General features: G+C 48.2%; 1 protein-coding gene and 1 long non-coding RNA gene across 3 annotated transcripts in view; one reads left to right on the top strand and one right to left on the bottom strand.

The window, feature by feature from the left end:
- MKLN1 (muskelin 1) overlaps nucleotides 1-15,244 on the top strand; it is a 372,917-nt gene that overhangs the window by 165,912 nt on the left and 191,761 nt on the right. The gene's annotated exons all lie outside the window — the stretch shown is intronic.
- Nucleotides 1-15,244, bottom strand: part of LOC113604157 (uncharacterized) — a 62,884-nt gene that overhangs the window by 46,892 nt on the left and 748 nt on the right. Inside the window, exon 2 of the long non-coding RNA XR_008296633.1 lies at nucleotides 15,115-15,236. This is a non-coding gene — a long non-coding RNA (uncharacterized LOC113604157). The remainder of the gene's footprint in view (nucleotides 1-15,114; nucleotides 15,237-15,244) is intronic.

Below are 15,244 nucleotides of genomic sequence, written 5' to 3'. Positions count from 1 at the left end.
TACCACCCTATTGTGGAAGCACTTAACTTGGTTTCACAGGTTCCTAGCTGGAGAGGAATTCTGCCTCAGGATGAGTCTCATCCATATTGGATTTAGATGATATTGTTATGCCCAGAATTCGTGATCCCCAAAAGACCAGGGAGCCGAGTCCGATGCAAAAGCAGAGCCTTTATTCGAGCTCGCAGGAGCTCAATCCCCTACCTGCACTGATGCAGCGGTGAGATGCCAGAGAGCGAGTTTTAAAAGCACAAAGGTTTTATAGGGATCTAGGGGCAGTTGGAGGGGTGATGGTTGTGGCCTTAGCCGATTGGCTGGGGAAGGGTCAGAGTTCCATTGCGCAGGTTGCCGGGCGTGGTTTGAACGGGAAGTTTAAACGGGTGAGCGGGACGTTACTCAAGGGGAGGAGGCGTGGTGTGAGGTTTGAGCGGGAATTTCTTCCTGCGGTTTTCCCGGAAAGGGGGCCATGTCGGGGACATAGTCACTCAAGATGGAGGACACAGAACAAAATGGAGTCGGCCGGTCTAGGTCCACTCTTTCATTCCCCCCTTGTCATGTAGCTTGTGGACCCAATCATGGGGCCGGCTGCATTTCTATTTTGTCCTCTTCTGTTATTAGGCCTTGTACTGAGCACGGAGGACCATTAGTTGGATGGCCCCCACGCGGTCCCTGACAAACTAGACCAGTCTGTTGATGATACAGGGTCCAAGGGTTACTAGTAGGAGCAGGATGGCAAGGGGTCCGGCAAGGGCCGAGATGAGGGTAGTTAACCAGGGAGACCAGTTGAACAAAGGACTGAGATTGTTCTCTAACTTTCGTTTTTGTAGCCCTTCCCTTATGAGAGCCATAGATTCTTTTACGACTCCCGAGTGATCAACATAGAAGCAACATTCTTCCCCTAGGGCTGCACATAGTCCTCCTTGCTGCATGAATAATAAGTCTAATCCCCTTCAGTTTTGGAGTACTACTTCTGATAAGGAAGTAAGGGATTCTTGTAAATGAGAAATTGATTTCTCAATTCTTTCTATGTCTAAGTCAATGGCTGCCCTTAGGGTTCTGTAGTTTTTGTCCTGGATGACGAGTGAGGATATTCTGGTCCCTGCCCCCGCTAATCCCAGTCCCAAGAGCGCAGCCAGAGTTAGGGTTGTAATAGGCTCCCTCTTACTTCGGGGGTTAGTAGAGCCTAACCGGTTAAGTATTTTTTTTCCCCGAATGGTACACTAGCTTGGGGATCAACTGCATGAGTATGCAGAAGCCTTCTTTCGAGGAGTTAAAGACTTGGGAGTGGACGCAGGGAGCGAGGCCACTGGAACAGGCCCACCATGCATTTTTGGGGGGGAAGTAGATACACTGTCTCCCTGGGGACTGTTAGGGTTTCATTACAGAGATGTGACTGCCCGGGGGGCACGTGGCCTATGCAAGTGCCCTGCCCTGTTACCGCCTGGAGGGTTAGTCTTGCAGTAGCCTGCTGCCATCTGCAGGAGCTAGAGTTGGAGGCTGTTGTATAATTGCCTTTAATGACAATACCTTCGTAATATGGGGGCCGGACATCTAGACAGAGCCAACAGGACTTGGTCAGGTCGGGCCTAGAAGTGTTTAGTACCTGGTATGCTCTGACAACCGTGCTCCACAGGAGGTCTGTATCAGATAGTAAGTTGTGACCCGGGGCAGGAGATGCGGGTGACGCTCTGGTAGGGACAGGGGATATGGAGGACTGTGTGGCCGGGGCCTGGGTGTTTCTGGGCATGGCCGCCCGGGCGGGGGCAGGTCAGGGAACTAGTACTTGGTTGAGTCCTACCCCGTGGGGGACTGCTGGGCAAGGGGAGTCACTTGCATTCAGAGGGTAAATAATGTTCCCTTGTCCTTGGCTCCCAGCCTAACCCGGTCGTATATCCTGAGTCCTCAGGTTTTTCCACTCTCCCATCCTGTTGTTTTTTTACCTTGGCTTGTAAACGATATAACTATGGGATTACCGCACCCCCAGGCATATGGTGGTCGGGGGCCACTGGGCCGCTTTACCACGATGAGATCTCTGGTGTGTGGTGGGGTCCACCAGATGTGCCCCATCGAGACACATGACCAGGAGGCGCAAAAGTAGTCAGCCGCATCCCCGCATGTGCTTGAGTGAGAGTGGCCGGGGCAGACGTAGAAATAAAGGTTCTGCGCATGGAATCCAGGGGCATATGGTGACAAGGGGAGCAGAGTTTGGAGGTCTACGTAAAGTTCTGGGAACCAAGTGTCCTTGGGGTGGCTCTGGGAAGTCTGATTAAGTATCGTCCCTGAGCTGGTGTCTATGATCTGCCAGGTGATGTTTTGGGGGGCGTGGGGACTCTTGGCAGCATGAGCAGTGACAAGCAAAGCTAACAGTTACCAATATTAGGTGGGTCGAATGTGTTGTAGCTTGAGCTTGATCGGGTTGTGTTGGTCCCGATTGACGGCCCATCGTGTGATGAAGTCCTTCCAGATCGAGGAGGGGTCTGTTGGCCGAATGTGGGTGTGATGGACCCAGGTCGTGATGCCGTCTACTTTGAGAGCAGTGGGGGTTGTCAGCACCACAATGTAGGGTCCCTTCCAGCACGGCTTGAGGGTCTCTCAGCAGTGCCTCTTGATGTAGACCCAGTCTCCCGACCTGTACTGATGAGGTGTTGGAGTCAGGCCAGCCTCGTAGATGGCACGGAGGCGTGGCCCTTCTGGAGCCTTCTCAAGGAAAGAAAAAGTTCTTGATCTTTAAATTCAACAAGAAGTTCAGCTCAAAGGTTGGGAATAATAAGGGGTGGCCTGCCAAACATGATCTTGTAGGGAGTAAAACCCAAGGTGTAAGGAGTGTTCCTAACCCGGTAAAGGGCATATGGTAGGAGAGTCACCCAGTCCCCACCAGTCTCCATGGTTAATTTGGTAAGGGTCTCTTTTAGGGTTCTATTCATTCTTTCTACCTGTCCTGAGCTCTGGGGCCTATAAGCACAATGTAATTTCCAGTTTGCCCCCACAGCTTTGGCTACTGCTTGCGTTACCTGTGAGATAAAATCTGGTCCATTGTCTGATCCTATCATGGCACGAAAACCATACCTGGGTAAGATATCTTCTAGTAGCTTCTTAGCCACCGTCTGAGCCGTTTCATGCTTAGTTGGGTATGCCTCTACCCAGCCAGAGAAGGTGTCTGTAAATACTAAAAGATATTTATAACTATACTTTCCTGGTTTAACTTCAGTTTAGTCGACCTCCCATTGGGCTCCCGGTCTGGTGCCTCTGAGCCTGGTTCCTTTTTCATTTGATGTGGCTCTCGCGTTGGTGAGTTGGCAGGTCTGGCAGGCAGATACAACTTGCTCTATTTTGGTGTCCTGTTGGTGAATCTTGATTCTGGCATGTCGGATTAAGTCTTTTAATTTTCGGGCCCCCATGTAAGTAGACCAATGCATGTGCTCTAATACTGAGACTCCGAGCCGGTCTGGCAGCACGAGCTCCTTGTTAGGTGTATACCACCATCCCTTTATCTCCGGGGCCATGGGGAGCTTCTTGATCTGCTATAACTCCTCCTGGGAGTATTTGGGCTGGTCTGGTAAAACTGGGTCTCCCGGGTCCGGTAGTTGTATGGTCATGGTGGGGACTGAAATAAGGGCTACTGCCTTGGCTGCCTGGTCAGCCTTTCGATTACCTTTAGCTACCGGGTTATCAGTTTTCTGGCAATGGATAATGGTCAGCTTGGCAGCTTGGCAATGGATAATGGTCAGCTTGGCAGGAAGCCATAAGGCTGTAACCAGGTCAAGTATCTCCTGCTTATTTTTTATAGTCCATCCTTCTGCCGTCAGTAACGCCCTCTTCTGATAAATTGCCCCATGAATATGAGCTGTGGCAAATGCATAACGGCTGTCTGTGTAGATGTTAAGCCGTTTTCCAGCTCCCAGTGTCAGCGCCTTGGTGAGGGCGATGAGCTCTGCTCGCTGGGCTGACGTTCCGGAGGGTAGAGCCTCTGCCCATACGGTGTCCGTTTCGGTGACCACCGCTGCACCCGCATACCTGTGTCTGTCCCACACAAAGCTGCTGCCATCAGTGAACCAAGTAGCCTTGGCATCGGGGAGGGGCCAGTCAGTCAGATCTGTCCGGAATCCATGTACTTGCTCCAGGATCCCCGCACAGTCATGTAGTGGAGCATCTAGGTCAGGGTCGGGCGGCAGGGTTGCAGGATTGAGGGCCGCACTGGGGTGGAACCACACCCATGGAGGGTTGAGTAGGAGGCTCTGGTAATGAGTCATATGTGTGTTACTCATCCATCTTTCAGGAGGCTGTTCCAGGACCCCTTCAATGGCGTGTAGGGTCGTGATCCAGATCTCCTGTCCTACAGTCAGTTTGTCTGCATCCTTGACTAGGAGTGCTGTCGCCGCAATAATTCTTAGGCATGGCGGCCAGCCGGCAGCCACTGGGTCTAGCTTCTTGGATAGGTAAGCCACTGGGCGGTTCCAGGGGCCTAAGGCTTGAGTTAGAACCCCTTTTGCTATTCCCTTGTGTTTGTCTACAAAGAGGTGGAAGGGCTTCGTAATGTCTGGCAGGCCCAGGGCTGGGGCACTTAGGAGGGCCTTTTTTAACTGATTAAAGGCAGTTTCTTCTTTTTCAGTCCATTCAAATGTTTTCCCCTCTTTGGTAGCTTCATATAGAGGCCTGGTGATCTCAGCAAAACCCGGAACCCAGAGGTGGCAGTAGCCAGCCGATCCTAGAAATTCCCTTACTTCCCTTTGGGAGGTGGGAGGAGGAATCTTCAGGACAGTTTCTTTTCTGGCATCTGATAACCGCCGCTGTCCGCCCTCCAGGATGTATCCCACATAATTTACCCTCTCCCTGCATATCTGAGCCTTTTTCGCGGATGCCCGGTACCCCAAGGCCCCCAGGGTAGCCAGCAGGCCCCGGGTCCCTTGCTCACAGTCCTTGGCCGTGTCCGCAGCAATCAGGATGTCATCTACGTACTGTAGGAGTACTTTCTGTACTCACCCAGGTCCTCGTGTAGTGCCTCGTCGAACATGGTGGGCGAATTTTTGAACCCCTGAGGCAGCCATGTCTAGGTGAGATGCCCGCTGTAGCCCTCCTCCAGATCATGCCACTCGAAGGTGAACAAGGGTTGGCTTTGGGGTGCCAGCGGCAGACTGAAGAAAGTGTCCTTTAAATCTAGTACAGTATGCCAGACCCTGGAGGGTGCCAAGGAGCTCAAGAGAGTATATGGGTTGGGAACAGTTGGGTGTATGTCCGTGACCCTCTTATTTACTTCCCAGAGGTCTTGTACCAGTCGACAGTCATTTGTGTGAGGTTTTTTGACCGGCAGTAGGAGGGTGTTCCAGGCAGACTGGCAAGGAACTAGTACCCCTAGGCTTCATAGTCTCCAGATGTGTGGCTGGATCCCCTTCTGCGCCTCCTGAGACATGGGGTATTGTTTGATCCTTACTGGACCTTCTCCTGGCTTGAGCTCTACCAGGACCGGGGTCCTTTGAGCAGCTAGTCCCATTCCCCCTGTCTCTGCCCAAACCGATGGGAATTCTTGTAGCTATCTGTCTATATTATCCTCTCTCGGGAGTGCCTCCCGGTGGAGGTGGTATTCATCCTCTAGTTTCATGGTCAGGACCTGGATGGGGTGGCCCTTGCCATTGGTGACCTGAGGCCCCCCTTGTCTGAAAGTTATCTGAGCTCCAATCTTGGTCAGTAAGTCCCGTCCTAACAGCGGGTAGGGGCATTCCGGTATTACCATAAAGGAGTGGGATAACCGTCCCATCCCCAAATCTACTGTTCTTCGGGTAGTCCATGAATACTGGCTCGTACCAGTTGCCCCTTGTACCCAGGACTTCTTGCTGGCTAGCTTTCCTAGTGGGGTGCGGAGGACCGAATGTTGTGCTCTGGTGTCGACAAGGAAGTCAACACGGGTCGCCTTCACTTTAAGAGTTACCCTGGGCTCAGGGAGAGGATCCGAACCCCGACTTCCCTAATCACTCAGTTTATCTAGCTCTAAGACTTTTACTCGATCAGTCTTGCTTCCCTTCCCGCCGGACTTTTTCGGACAATCTCGGGCCCAATGCCCTATCTCCTTGCAGTATGCGCACTGATCTTTCTGCAGCCTCTGCTTTCCCCCCACCTTGGTGGTTCCTTTACCTCCTCGAGTCATCTGCCAGCTGCCAGAGACGGCGGTCTTGTTCCTCGGGGGAGTCAGCAGTGGTAGCTAGTAGTATTCTGGCCAGGTCTTGAGTCTGCTTACTGCTGGCAGCCGCCATGGCGCGAGCCTGCTTATCCTCAGGAGGCTCCCGGTTATTATATACCTTTTCGGCTACTACCAGTAAGTCCTACAGACTTTTTTTCTCCTAGTTTATCTATTTTCTGTAATTTTCTCCTAATGTCTATGGCCGATTGGTTTACAAAGGCCATGATAACAGCTGCCTTGCTTTCTGGAGCCTCTGGATCCATGGGGGTATAGGTACGGAAAGCCTCCATGATCTGTTCTAAAAAGGCAGCTGGAGATTCATCTTTTTCCTGTTGCACATTTCCTACCTTGGCCAAACTAGTTGGCTTCCTAGCAGCCATTCGGAGACCCCCCCATTAGAGTCTGGCGGTAGACTTGGAGCCTCTCCTTACCTTCTGCTGTGTTGAAATCCCACTTGGGCCGAGTTAGGGGGAAGGAGGCATCTATCTGAGCCTGGTTGGTAGTGGGATTCCCGTCTGCACCCGGAGCTAGTTTTCGGGCTTCATTGAGGATTTTTTCTCTTTCCTCAGTCTTAAACAGGACCTGCAAAAGCTGCTGGCAATCGTCCCACGTGGGCTGATGGGTAAAAAGAACAGAGTCTAATAAATCAACAAGCCCTGCCGGTTTCTCGGAAAACTTAGGATTCTGAGCTTTCCAATTGTAGAGGTCACAGGTGGCAAAAGGCCAATAGTGATGGGGCTGATTCCCCTCTGCATCTGGGAGTCCGGTGACTCGCAGGGGCAGAATAGTGGAGTTGGCGGCGGAGCCGGATTGCTCCCTCTGAGCCCTTTGTCTGGTAAAGGGCGGGCTTCCCACTGGAGCATTTCCACCTCCCGCTCTTGGAACAGTGTCTGCCTCCCCCGGAGGGGGAGGATGGTGTTCTTCCGGTATCCTAGGGGGGTTATATGGGGGAGGAAAAATTAATTCTTCAGTCCCCCCTTGTAGGACAGGGTAGAGGGGTGCTGAAGGCTGGGTAAGACTTTTCTTGTTCTCCTTCTTCTCTGTCCCCTGCAAAGCAAGAATGGGTTTCCGCTCTGGAGGGCGTGGGGCTAGGAAGGGCTTAAACCAAGAGGGTGGGTCTTCTACAAGGTCCTGCCAAGTGATAACGTAAGGGAGCTGATCAGGATGGCCCGTCTTAGGCCGAGAGATGATACCCCTGACTTGGTGGATGGTAGGGAGGTCGAAGTTTCCCTCTGGCGGCCATCCAACATTGAAAGCTGGCCACTCGCTAGAACAAAAAACCTGCCACCAACCCTTTCGGACTTCCACACTGAGGTTGTTAGCTCTTCCCCTGACATCCTTAAAGTGATCAATCGTAATACTTAGAGGAGTAGTCTGAGTCTGTCCCATAATGTCCGTCCAGTAAGTCCACAGAACAAAACAGAGAAACACAGAAACAGACAAACAGAGGGCCCATAGAAACAGTCTTCCAACTCCGTGGAAGCAAAACTGCAAGCTAGACGACAGCCTCACGCCGACCGGCGGGAGCGACCTGCCTCGTCTCAGACCTTTGAGGGGAATCCACGTCCCTCTGGAAGGGAGGATCAGAACGTCTTCTGAAACTCCTGGCCCGTGGTCCTCCAGTGTGTCCACTTAGGCCACGCCGGGCACTACCAGAATTTGAGAAATGAGCTCACACGGAAGAGACGGGGAATGAACAGACACTAACCGTGGCCAGTCAGGCTCTCCGGGTCGGGGGTCCCTCGGGGGTCTTGGGGATCCCAGATGAGCCCCCAAATGTTATGCCCAGAATTCATGATCCCCAAAGACCACCAGGGAGCTGAGTCCGATGCAAAAGCAAAGAGCCTTTATTCGAGCTAGCTCGAGCTCAATCCCCTACCTGCACTGACGCAGTGGTGAGATGCTGGAGAGTGAGTTTCAAAAGCACAAAGGTTTTATAGGAATCTAGGGGCAGTTGGTGGGGTGATGGTCGTGGTCTTAGCCGATTGGATGGGGAAGGGTCAGAGTCCCGTTGCGCAGGTTGCCGGGAGTGGTTTGAATGGAAAGTTTGAACAGGTGATCGGGAAATTACTCAAGGGGAGGAGGCGTGGTGTGAGGTTTGAGCGGGAATTTCTTCCTGCAGTTTTCCCGAAAAGGGGGCCATGTCGGGGACATAGTCACTCAAGATGGAGGACACAGAACAAAATGGAGTCGGCTGGTCTAGGTCTGCTCTTTCAATATTTGGATAAGACTTTGGACTTTAGACTTTATGCTGGAATGAGCTATAAGAACTTTGGGGCTGTTGGGATGAAATGAATGTATTTAGCAAGTGAGAGGGACACACATTTTGGGGGACCAGGGGTGGATGCAAGAAGGTGGATGTGTGCAGATCAGGAGGAGGGCTCTCATTAGATACTGAATCTACTAGCACCTTGATTTTGGACTTCCTCGACTCCAGAACTGTGAAAAATAAGTGTTTGTCATCTAAGCCATGAAGTTTATGGCATTTTTGTTATAGCAGACTTAATTGCCTAAGACAACTGGTGAGAAGAAATTTGGGAGGAACTAAGAGATGCAGTTCAGGAAACATTTCTTGAGTATCTGCTATGTGCCAGTTATGGAGGGTTTGAAGAAGAATAATGCAGGTGTAGTCCTCAAAAGTTCCCACTAAATACATGAGGAAAAAAGTGGACTGAGAATCAGGTACTTGGGTTCTGGATTCAGATCTGCAAAAGGCCAACTGTGTGGATGACCTTAGACATGACATTGAACATAATTGGGTATTAGTTTCTTCATCTGTTGCATAATATTGTAAAAGGAAATTCTCCCATTTACAGCAGAGCTTGCCTAGGAGATAGCACACTGAATACTGTACTGTGCTCCTACTCTCCTAAATAGCTAAAGCTGTGAAAGAAACCATGAACTTTGCATGACCCACGTCAGCTAAAGCAAGATCCTTACAAGACCTATCTGAAGGTTTATTTTTTTCTGACTGCTGAAGTATGGAGCTTGTTTTAACCAATCATGTACAGAACTGTTGACTTATTCCAGCCTGTTGAGAGGGGTTATTTTAATCTTCAGTGAGCATAACAATCATGAAACCCCTTCCTTACAATTAAAAACACCTCTTTTCCCCCTTAGTCTAGTGTGTTCCTTTGCCTGGAAATAAATAAATCAGTCAAATTGTTTTTGCTTTTTAACTCTGGTAGTCTTTTTTGACAACATCTTATATCTGAATAGTACTTTACCATTTACTAAGTCTCTTCCCACTTGAGAAGAATGGGATGTGATCAAACAGGACTGGCTTTTGAACCAAAGAGATTCTGGCTGTCACTGGCTAGCTACACCTCCTTGAATAAGTTATTATATCACTGAAGGTCCCAGCTGGAAACAGATGGCATTCTGAAATTGGGCAATTTCAGAGGCTTAATAAAGAGACTATTTATAAAAGTGTGAGAACATACCAGGAAACCACAGGAAGCAAGGAGCAGGGGTGGTTACTGGAACCCAGAACCAGAGAGAGTGGTGTGGAGAGATTACTTGGGAGGAGGAGGACGTGTGACCTTTGGTCCAAAGGGCCAGTCGGCCCAGAGTGACCTTACAGACAGAGGAAGGAATACCCTTACCTCACTCTCTTCTGTCCCACACGTGTGAAGAAGCAAATCAAAGACAACAATTATTTAACCTTTCTAAGTCTCATTATTCTCATTTGTGAAAGGGGAATAATATTTGTATCTCAGAGTTTCTATGAATTAAATGAGAACTTACATTATTTCATAGTAGACAAACTATGCACTCTATAATCATTCTCTTCCTTCATCTGATCTTCAAATCCTGAAGTAGACAGGATAGGTTTGATTAAATTTACTTTTAGAGGTGGAAAATGAGACTCAGAAGTTATGTGAATTTCCCAAGGTCTCATAGCTAGAAAAGTAGCAGACCTAGGAACAAAACTAAGATTTTTAACACATTCTCTAGGTTTCCTTCCACGGATTATTCTTGTGCCCCTACTCCCCTACTGCAGAAGGTTGCCACAGATGGTTTCTTCTCTCTGGAGCTGCTATACCTGGAGCTCCAGTAACTCTGCTGCTCAGAGAAAAATTTGACTCAGGAATTAGTGCCTGAGCCAAAAGAAGCAACCGCTAGATCGGTTAGATAAAAAGGTGGCCAGGGTCACCTGGGTGGCTCAGTTGATTAAGTGTCTGGCTTTTTTTTTTTTTTTTAATGTTTATTTATTTTAGAGAGAGAGAGAGAGAGAGAGACAGACAGGATGCAAGTGAGGGAGGGGCAGAGTGAGAGAGAGTCACAGAATCTGAAGCAGGCTCCAGGCTCTGAGCTATCAGTACAGAGCCTGATGCAGTGCTCAAACTCAGGAACCACAAGATCGTGACCTGAGCTGAAGTCAGACACTCAGCTGACTGTGCGCCCAGGTGCCCTAAGTGTCCAACTCTTGATTTCGGCTCAGGTCATGATCTCACAGTTTGTGAGTTGGGCTCTGTGCTGACAACGTGGAGCCTGCTTGGGATTCTCTCTCTCCCTCTCTCTGTCCCTCCCTCACTCATTATTATAAAAAAAAAAAATAATACAAGAAAGCCAAATGCCTCTAAAGTGACTAGGTATAAGACTTTGACCAAAATAGATTCTTCATATTGCATAGTTGGCAATCCCCCTTGGATATCTATCAGATATACCCTATATAGTTCATTAATGTCAGAATTCTTTTTTTTTTTTTTTTTTTTTGTACCTCTTAATCCTCTTCATCCATCCCTTCACCAACCACCCCTCTGGCAATCACCAGTTTGTTCTCTGTATTTAAGAGTGTTTTTGTTGTTGTTGTTGTTGTTGTTGATTTGTTCATTTGTTTTTTAGATTCCTCATGTAAGTGAAATCATATGGTGTTTGTCTTTCTCTGACTTTATTTCACTTAGCATAATACCCTCTAGGTCCACCCATGTTGTTGCAAATGGCAAGATTTAATTCTTTTATATATGTATATACCACATCTTCTTTACTCCTCATTTATCAATGGACACTTGAATTGCTTCCATTTCTTGGATGTTGCAAATAATGCTAAAATAAACGTAGGGATACATCTTTTTTTTTTTTTTTAAAGCTTATTCATTTATTTTGAGAAAGAGAGAGAGAGAGAAAGAGAGAGAGAGAGCAGGGGAGGGGCAGAGAGAGAGGGAGAGAGAGAATCCCAAGCAGGCTCCACAGTGTCAAGCATAGACTCTGACATGGGGATCTATACCATGAACCATGAGATCATGACCTGAGTCGAAATCAAGTTGAATGCTTAACCAAGGCCATCCAGGTGCCCCTGTTTTCATTTTTTTTTTTAAGTAAGCTCTATACCCAATATGGGGCTTTAACTCACAACCCCAAGATCAAGAGTCACATGCTCTCCTGACTGAGCCAGCCAGGCACCCAATCTTCTCAAATTAGTGTTTTCATTTTTCTTGGGTATATACCCAGTAGTGGAATTACTGGATCATATGGTATTTCTATTTTTAATTTTCTGAGGAACCTCCATACCGTTTCCCACAGTGGTTGCACCAATTTACATTCCTACCAACAGTGCAAGAGGGTTCCCTTTTTTCCACATCCTTGCCAACACCTGTTATTTCTTATCTTTTTGATACAAGTCAGGCCTTTGTGTGCTTAACTATAGCTTAACTTACTATAGCTTAACTATTAGCTTAACTTTTACCTTCTTAGAGAAGTTTCCTTTACTATCCAATCTAAATATTACTCCAGTGTAGTCTTTTCTTAGCATTCAAAACACACAGACTAAAATTATCTAGTTGACTTATTTATTATATGTTACCATACCAGAATGTAAGCTCCACGAAAGCGGGGCCCTTGTCTGGCTTGTTTATCCCTGTCTCTCTTGCACCTAGACAAAACCTGGCACATCACAGCCTCTTGATAAATTTTCTTTTTTTCAGGAAAAGATAGTGAATAGTGACAAACCAAATACAATCAGTTACTTTCTCTGGTAAGTATTTACTACGAGAAGCATACTGAGAAGGCATCAGAAGAGTAAAAGATGATTGCTTTTAAGGGATGACGAGATGACAGGTCACTGGAGCTGCTGATCTCTGAATAATAATGATCCATTATCCAGTTCCCCATAAAGTGAGAATATGTCCCAATCTTTGAAGTGTGGGGGCACTAGAGGGACGAAGCAGCAGTTGAAGTTTCCAGGCCTTCCCCATGTATCCTTTTGATGAACTCCATCACCTAAGGCAACGCCCCAAACGCAGAGGAGGGTATAAAGATAGATCTCCAAGAGATCTGAGCTACGAGCAGACTCCTGCAGATTTTGAAATTTCTTTAGTCTTCTATTTTATCTTAACATTTACATACATCTTGGGTTCAGTATCATAATATATCCATATTTATGTTAACATATGAATACTTTAAATTATTCCACCGCTTGTAAAGTCTTTGCTGCAAGGAAGCCAAGCTATCCTGGATCTTTACATTCTCCATGGCAATAGCACCTCAGGGATACATGTTTGCTGTCTGAGAAGTTCCCACATTCTCTTTCCTTTGCAGCCCAAGTTTTCCTTTAGCATAATTTATTTGTTTATAATAAATATTTACTGAGCATCTACTATGTACTAGACCCAACAGGCCTGGGGATGTAACTCTGAACAAGATATGCACAATTCCTACCTGCATGAGAGTTATTGTTTAGGGGAGAAAGAACAGGGAAAAAAAAAAAAGAGTAAATTAAAATGTATTGTGGTAGCTGCTAAGATAAGGAAGGAAAATCAGGGTGCCAACAGAAATATAGAAACTGGCACCTAACCTCAAAATTGGTGATGAGGAGTGGTGCCTACGTGGCTCAGTTGGTTAAGCATTCTGACTCTCGGTTTCAGCTCAGGTCATGATCTCACTGTTAGTGAGTTCGAGCCCATGTTGGGCTCTGTGCTGATAGCTCAGAGCTTGCTTGGGATTCCTTCTCTCTCCCCCCTCTTTGCCCCTCCCCCGCTCACTCTCTCTCTCTCAAAATAAATAAATAAACTTAAAAAAAAACACACACACAACTGGTGACGAGGAATGATTTTCCAGAATGAAATAATCTGAAAAATGAACAAGAGTTAGCCAGATAAAGAGTGGTGGAGTGCTCCTGGCTTGGCTTAGGCTGAGCTCTGGAGGCCTGAGAGAGCACAGAACTCAAACGAGCCAATTCAGTGTTAGTTTAGTGTGGCAGGAGAAAAGCTTGCAAAGGATAAAGAAGAGAGAGGGCTGGAGAGGTAATCGAGGCAGGACATGAGAGGGCGCTGCTAAAGGACTTCCATATAACTTAAATGGAATATAAAGTCACTGAAAGTCATCTCAGGAAGAACTGGCTTATATCTATTTATTATTATTATTATTATTATTATTATTATTTTTACTGTTTGTTTATTCTTGAGAGAGAGTGGGGAAGGGGCAGAGAGAGAAGGAGACAGAATCCGAAGCAGGCTCCAGGCTCCGAACCGTCAGCGCAGAGCCTGACATGGGGCTTAAACCCATGAACTGTGAGATCATGACCTGAGCTGAAGTCAAGACGCTGAGCTGACTGAGCCCCCCAGGTGCCCCTGGATTTTTTAAAAGCATCATCCAGAAACCGCAGCTCTGTATCTGGGAAAGAACAAAGACCCTACTTACATTAGGGTAAGAGGTGTAATTGGCAAACCCAGCACCCGGAACTAACAGAACTGAGACACCATCTCAATCTTCTCCCCTCACCAGCCTCTCATCTCCCAAAGTTCACACTAAGCCTCTTCGCGGGCCTCTGCCCCTGACTCTGGACTCCCAGCTGAGTCACTGGGGTCACGGCATGATTCCCTCAGGGAACAAATACTTTTCCAACCTGCCGCCACACCCAAGGCGCGTGTGATTTTTAGACGTTAACCAATTGTGGCCTTCTTTTGGGCATTCTTGACCTGATGTGCTAGCGAAGGCCACTATCAAGTTTTGCCCGATGGAAAGAGGGAGCCAGGGAAAGATGTGAGGAGGTTTGGGGCAGCTTAGTGATTAGTGAGGGGGGAGAGAATACAATTATTGAGGTTTTCAACTCCCTTGGTCATTCGCTGAGAAACTCTTTGCCTGAGTTTTTCCATGGGTCAGGCGGAGACGAAGCTACGGTCAAGGCTCTCAGGGGTAGAGCTTTTAGGGCTTTTCTAGAGAGTGCCGAGCACTTGGGTAACCGCAGGGGCTAAGCCAGGGACTAAGCCTGCATAACCCTCGACAAACCGGTACCTGCTGGGAGCATTATCTACAGCTGCCAGATATTTGCAGCGAATGTTCCTTTTTTTTTTTTTTTTTTGATAAGAAGCTGGCACGCCGCCCGTGTGGCATCGAGAGCACAAGGACTGCGTATTCCCTCTCGGCTCTTTTTCTTACAACGCCGCCCGTCTCTCGCTCTTTCTGAACTTTGGGGCTAAGTTTCTGTCAGGGCTACCCGCGGGCGGACTTAACGACTGGGAACGAACCAAACCAAACCAAAACGATGACACACGGCTTCCCTACTCCTTAAGGTTGTTTGTTTTGTTTTGTTGTTGTTTTTTTTTTTTTTTTCCGGTCGGGGGGTGAATGTCATTACCGAGCAAGCCGAGCGCCCGGGCTGGGGTGAGAGGGCTCGCCACGAATGTTTACAAGCACGGGCATCGCCACCGGCACACGGCACAGGCTGAGAGGACGCGCGAGCATTTCCTTTTCCTGTCTCCATGTGACTCGGGAACGCGGGGCAAGACGTTTAAAACCAGGACCAGGGCAGAGGGAGAGGGTGTTAGCTCTTCCGCGCCAGCTCCCTTCAGTGCCGCTGCCTTGTAGGATTTGCAAACGGGAGACGGCAGCGGCTTCCAAAGTCGCTACGGCGTCCCTTCTCCAAGTTCGTCCTCTCAGTTTCCCTTCCCGGCTCCTAAACCACAATTTCTTTCTTTTCGTAACATTCTGGGCTTTTTCCTTACCTCGGCTTGTAAGAAAAGTCCTTTGCGCCACTCCCCTCCGAGCTCCACAGGAAAGCCCTCAGGTGCTCACAGTCCAGTCTCAGTTTTGGTCAGTCATTAAGGAGTCTTAGCAGGTGGAAACTCTAGGAGA

The sequence above is a fragment of the Acinonyx jubatus genome, chromosome A2, assembly GCF_027475565.1.
Source record: "Acinonyx jubatus isolate Ajub_Pintada_27869175 chromosome A2, VMU_Ajub_asm_v1.0, whole genome shotgun sequence".
NCBI lineage: Eukaryota > Metazoa > Chordata > Mammalia > Carnivora > Felidae > Acinonyx > Acinonyx jubatus.
Note: the sequence above shows the minus strand (reverse complement) of the source record. Positions and strands in the feature narration are given on the sequence as shown.